Source organism: Canis aureus, chromosome 29, assembly GCF_053574225.1.
Source record: "Canis aureus isolate CA01 chromosome 29, VMU_Caureus_v.1.0, whole genome shotgun sequence".
NCBI classification, from domain to species: domain Eukaryota; kingdom Metazoa; phylum Chordata; class Mammalia; order Carnivora; family Canidae; genus Canis; species Canis aureus.
The window spans coordinates 26560899-26567743 of NC_135639.1; the positions used below are offsets into that span (position 1 = coordinate 26560899).

A 6845-nucleotide genomic window follows, 5' to 3' on the forward strand; every position below is an offset into this window, starting at 1 on the left:
GTTATTATTCAGTATGTATACTGAATACCTACTATTATAAAAAATATTTGGGGAGCACCTGAGTGGTATAGTCAGTGTCTGACTCTTGATTTCACCTGGAGTCATGATCTCAGTGTTGTAAGCTTGAGCTTTGTGTTGGGCTCTGCACTCAGCAGAGTCTGCTTGTCCCTCTCCCTCTGCTCCTCACCCCACTTGCAGTCTCTCTCCCTCTCCCTCTAAAGTAAATAAATAAAATAGCAAAATATATATATATATTGGAGACACCTGGGTGGCTCAGCAGTTGAGCAACTGCCTTCAGCTTGGGGCATGATCCCGGAATTCCAGAATCAAGTCCCACATCGGGCTCCCTGCAGGGAGCCTGCTTCTCCTTCTGCCTGTCTCTGCCTTCTCTCTCTCATGAATAAATAAAATCTTTAAAAGGCCTATAAAGAGACATTATAACAATATTTAATTTCTCTTTCAAAGAACTAAGAGAATGAGAGAAAACACCCATACTGAAAATAACACAGCAGCAGGTAAACAACAACACTATACTACAAAATTTTTTAAAGTGCTAATTAATTAATTGATTAAGGATCTACCAGCTATTTGGAAGGCTTCCTGGAGGAAATAAATTTTGAACTGAGATTCCAACTGAAGTAATCAACCTATCATTTTATCAAAATTTATTAAGCACCAGGATGCCTGGGTGGCTCAGCAGTTGAGCATCTACCTTTGACTCAGGGTGTGATCCTGGAGTCCCAGAATCAAGTCCCACGTCAGGCTTCCTGCATGGAGCCTGTTTCTCCCTCTGCCTATGTCTCTGTCCCTCTTTCTCTCTCTCTCATAAATAAATAAATAAAATCTTAAAAAAATTTTATTAAGCACCAAAAGCTAACACCTTTCTAAGACAGTGGAGATCTAAGCAAAAAAAAAAAAAAAAAAAAAAAAAAAAAAAAAAAATCATTGTCTCAAGCTTCTTTTCATAGTAAAAAAGAAACAACTAGAGAATGAAGAATTATTTTCAAAGATTATACAGAGTTGCTTAATCACCTGCCAGGCCTCTGAGCATTTGTCTCCTCACAGAGGGATTCTCCCAAGGAAATCTGCCCTTCAGCTTCAAATGGGAAGCTCAGATGAACTACATGCTACCTGGTAGGCCAACAGCCTAGAACCCCTTGTCACAAGGTCACAAAGGCTTGCAGAGACCTCATATAAATATGGCAAAAAAGAACTTAAGGTCTATCTTGTATCAGAAATAACATTAAAAGGAACAACCAAATAAGCAGCAACTAACATCCCCAGCCAGACAAGCCACTGGTCCAGAGACTGTAAGCCACACATATTCTTTGAAAGTAGTCTATTTAAAGCTGAGTCTAGGGGTACCAGGGTGGCTGGTACCCAATAGTACCCAATTTGACTATACTAGGAGTTGGTAAAAAATGCAGGGCAAGTGGCTGGTGAGTATGCAGATTGATACAACTCATCTGGGTTACAATTTGGCATTATCTTGCAAAATTGAAGAACTTCATATCCCATATCTCAGCAATTCCAGTTAAGACTATACATCAGGGAAACGCACAAAAAATTCAGAATAGTGGCCAGCGGGAGGGGGAATGTGACTAACAGGGAAGGACACACAAGCAGCTTTGTTTTGGCGACATTTTGGGGTTTTTTGTTTTGTTTTGTTTTGTTTTAATAATTTTTATTTATTTATGATAGTCACACAGAGAGAGAGGCAGAGACATAGGCAGAGGGAGAAGCAGGCTCCATGCACCAGGAGCCCGATGTGGGATTCGATCCTGGGTCTCCAGGATCACGCCCTGGGCCAAAGGCAGGCGCTAAACCGCTGCGCCACCCAGGGATCCCGACATTTTGTTTTTAAGCTGGGTAGGGGATACTGATGCCCCATATATGCTATACATATTCTTTGCATGTATGACATAGACCATCACAAGTTCCTTCTTTTTTTTTTTAAAGATTTATTTATTTATTTATGATAGACACAGAGAGAGAGAGAGAGAGGCAGAGACACAGGCAGAGGGAGAAGCAGGCTCCATACCGGGAGTCCGACGTGGGACTTGATCCTGGGACTCCAGGATTGCGCGCCCTGGGCCAAAGGCAGGGGCCAAACTGCTGAGCTACCCAGGGATCCCAAGTTCCTTCTTTTTAAAGTCATGGTCTTTGTTGTCCTTTTTTTTTTTTTTTTTTTTTTTTTTTTTAAATTTATGATAAGATATAGAGAGAGGGAGAGGCAGAGACACAGGAGGAGGAAGAAGCAGGCTCCATGCCGAGAGCCCAATGCAGGACTCCATCCTGGGACTCCAGGATCGTGCCCTGGACCAAAGGCAGGCGCCAAACCTCTGAGCCACCCAGGGATCCCCTGTTGTCTGTCTTTACACTTGCTGCTCCTTTTCTGTTTTAAATATTTGGGTGGGGTGGGGGGGATGCCTGGGTGGCTCAGCGGTTTGGCACCTGCCTTCAGCCCAGGGTGTGATCCTGGAATCAGTCCCGGGATCGAGTCCCACATCCAGCTCCCTGCGTGGAACCTGCTTCTCCTCTGCCTGTGTCTCTGCCTCTCTCTCTTTCTGTGTCTCTCATGAATAAATAAATGTTTAAATAGTAATAATAACAATCAATCAATCAATCCAAAAGTCAGTGAAAATCAGAATACCAGTGGTTACAAGAACAAGCTTCAGAAGCAAAACAGTCCTGTTACCACCTTTATGATCTTAGCCAAGTTTCTTAGCCTTTTTGAGCTTCAGTTTACAATTCTCCATTGCAAAATGAAGGTAGTACCTCCTCATCTGTTTGTTGTGAGGCCTACATAAGAAGACTGTAAAGCACCTAGTATGGCAAGAGCACTATTTAATAAACCCTCCAAAAATTACCTGTTATTATAATACCTAAGACCTTCCCTAGCTAACCCACTGCCTCCAGAGAGTATTAGGACTCCTTTTTTGTCATCCCATTATACCGTACATAGCTCTAAAGAACTTATATTGATTTATACTTATTCATTTAATCTGTCTCTCCCATGAGTCTATAAGCATCTCAGGAAGACATCATGATTTATTCACCTTTTTATCTGCAATGCCTGTAAGATAAATGATAAATACTCAAGGAGCAAATGAACAAAGGGATAAACTAATATCAAAGACTGACTCTTCAATACAGTGCAGCTCACATCCAACTCCTGTGAGAACAATGACTTCATAGAAAACAATGATTCTAAGCCAGGCAGGCAAACCTTTCTGCATCCCATATTTGTTTCCCTATCAGAAGTTACAAATTCCACACAGGTTACTCTATAGACAAAAAGAACCCACATTACCCACCAGTCTATTCTATTTTCACATCTATTTTCCTGAAGTTTCCTCATGTGCTATATGAATGTTCACATTTCTTCTCTGAAATATTTAATTATTTAACTGTCAATTCTTCATATATGTATGTTGGGTCTTATTTTCTTTGGTTTTAAATAAATTTTTTTTTTTTTAAGATTTTATTTATTTACTTGACAGAGAGAGAGAGCACAAGCAGGGGGAGCGGTAGGCAGAGGAAGAGAGAGAATCAGACTCCCCACAGAGCAGGGAGCAACTCAGGGCTCCATCCCAGGACCCTGGGATCATGACCCAAGCTGAAGGCAGACACTTAACTGCCTAAGCCACCCAGGTGCCCCAAGAGATGTTATTAGTATACCATTGTTTAAGGGTCTTTTTTCTTATTTGCTTTTAAAATTGCTTATCCAATAAGGGGGCGCCTGGATGGCTCAGCTGGTTAAGCATTTACCTTCAGCTCATGATCTCAGGGTCCTGGAATGGAGCCCCTCATCACTCCCTGCTCTGTGGAGGAGTCTGCTTCTCCCTCTCCCCCTCCCCCTGCTCATGCTCACTCTCCCTTTCTCTCTCTCTCAAATAAATAAAATCTAAAAAAAAAAAAAAAAAGTTGTCCTTACCCAATAAGACATTAGATTCTCCAAAGGCAAAAACTGTTTGTTTGTTTCATGGTGCTTTGATGTATAATACAGAGCTGTGCAAACCAAAAAAATTAATGGGCTTTTTGAGAGGGCAGAAGCTAAATGACCCACAACTGGCCATTCCAAGGCTTATCTTTACTCAGTATCTCAAACATCCCAGAGAAACACTAGAGATGCAACTTGTAAGATTCCCAGAGCTGGCCAAGGAATATATCCTATGCTAATAAAGCACGGAGAGTGACCAAGAATTACTAAATTAGTAAACAACTTACTGGGTTCAAGAAATTTACCCAAAGAGTAGAGGTAAGTGAAAATCAAACTAGGAAGAGTTGGTGCCCTGAGAGGCCACAACTGGAAAATCCTCCCAAACCCAATAATCAGGTGACTAGTGTACCTCAGCTCTGCCATGGCACCTCCTTCATGGGGATTCTGAGTCTATCCCAAGAACTATACACAAGGTAACCCACTAAGAAATGTACAAAAATATCCTTTCTACTTAGAGATGAAAAATGAAATAGAGCTTCTCTTTCTCACTCCTCTTTTAACAGAGCACCCAAGGTGACAACTAAGGGTGACAATTTACAGAGTAGGACAAAGAAAAAAGTTAGCCTGTGTAATTATACATAAAGAACTACAACGATTAAGTCTCATAAGGATGCTTATCTTGTATATTAGGGGTCATCATCCACTGATGATGGGTAGAATACAATCCACAGACATATTTTATTCTATCTCAAAAAGGCTTTAAAAGGGGATCCCTGGGTGGCGCAGCAGTTTGGCACCTGCCTTTGGCCCAGGGCGCTATCCTGGAGACCCAGGATCGAATCCCACGTCGGGCTCCCGGTGCATGGAGCCTGCTTCTCCCTCTGCCTGTGTCTCTGCCTCTCTCTCTCTCTCTCTCTCTCTCTCTCTCTGTGACTATCATAAATAAATAAATTTTTTTTAAAAAGGCTTTAAAAGACTTTAACTAGTTGCCAAGAGTTTAAAACACAATGATCTGAATTTCAAGTTTCTCCTGAAAAAATAGGAAGACAGGTCATACTGTGCCCACATTCCAGTACACTATAGTCCCCGCTACATCCTAATATATTTGTACCTGGCTTGCTTCACTCATTTACATTACCTGCCTGATACTCAGGCATTTAAGTTTGCAATCCTTGGTTTATATGATACTAATAAATTGTTACTTCTATGATCACTTCCACTATGACTGGGGCTCCAAATCAACACATTGCTCTATTATGTTTTCATTTAATTAAACAACTGCTGTTGAACATACTGAAGTACAGAAAAAGAACAATAAAAGCCAAACAGCTGCTGACTACATTTGCACAAGCCCTTCCAACGTGATGATAAAACAAACCTCCCCTTCTCCCTTCAACTCAACTCCATCACTACCCGAACAGCAGAATCATTCTAATTAGTCACACCGAACTACAGGGACAGACTGTGATCCATCAACAGAAGTGGCAAACAAAGACTAGGATGATCCTTTCAGAGAGTACTGTATAAATACTGTGAGTCTCCTTAAAAGCAGAAGCTGAATCTTTTACCTCTCTACTGCTCACATTAGTCAAAGTACCCTTTCAGTGAGGTTATTATCTTAATAATAATAAGATCCTGCATTCTGGAACACTGGGGAAGTAAAACAGTAGTGGAGCTCTGAGAACTGAGAGTTCAACTGGGATTGATGCACGCTACTCATGAGGAGATGTGTCTACAACCTGAGCTCCTACTGAGCCAATAAGCATCACTGTCAAGATTAGAAGGTACTTTTGTTACCCTTGGGAAAAAAAAAAAAAAAAAAAGATTAGAAGGTTCTATCTACAGCCACGTTTGCAATTTAGCTCAAATTCAAGTCTTGAAGAAGAACAAATTTTCTTTTTTCTTTTTTTAAATTAGAGTATGGTTGACATACAAAAGAAGAACAAATTTTCTGATGTGGGGTGAGGGCTGCAGGTGAAAAACTATTCCTACCTAGAAAATGAGTTTTTGGTAAAGACAAGGGAAATCTTTGATGTGTGAGTCACCTCTGGGCCCAACTGAAAAGATGCCGGATTGGTCATACTATCTACTGAAATACTAGACTACTATTATGCAAAGTCTATCAACTCAACAGGGCTCAACAGGGCACATCAAGCCAGGTGAACAAGGCAAAAGTTATCAAACCTGGATACTTCCTAGGCTATGTCATTTCATAAGCCTCTTTCCTTTTTTTTTTTTTTTTTTTAAGAAATTCTGCAACTTAGATCAGCAAGTTAAAATACAAACTTGTGGGATCCCTGGGTGGCGCAGCGGTTTGGCGCCTGCCTTTGGCCCAGGGCGCGATCCTGGAGACCCGGGATCGAATCCCACATCAGGCTCCCGGTGCATGGAGCCTGCTTCTCCCTCTGCCTGTGTCTCTGCCTCTCTCTCTCTGTCTCTCTGTGACTATCACAAATAAATAAAAATTAAAAAAAAAAAAATACAAACTTGTTTCCTGGACCACTTCCATCCTACTTATTTTAAACAAATAAATACAAAAAATGCTATTTCTCCACCAACACACACACACACACACACACACACACACACACACACAATTTCAGGAGGGCAGAGGGCATTAGGTAGGATGAAACTGAGTTTAGTCCCTGTAGATCCCATATAGTTTTTCCTTCTAACACAGTGAGGTTTTGATCCTCCTTGTCACTACCTTACCGTGCAAAATCCTGACTGCCAAGGCCAGAACCAGGCCACGAGTCAGGATCACATACTGCAACTAATCCTTGGTACAGATAACATTTATTGAGTGTCCATTGCTTTCTGAAAGGCATTAAATTGATACTCCTTATCCTTACCTTATGCTCTAGGTAGGCTATTGCATATATGCTACTGCTTTTAAGATGTG

At 41.2% G+C, this 6845-nt stretch overlaps 1 protein-coding gene across 10 annotated transcripts in view; it reads right to left on the reverse strand.

Moving 5' to 3' along the window:
- GBF1 (golgi brefeldin A resistant guanine nucleotide exchange factor 1) overlaps positions 1-6845 on the reverse strand; it is a 121269-nt gene that overhangs the window by 113007 nt on the left and 1417 nt on the right. The gene's annotated exons all lie outside the window — the stretch shown is intronic.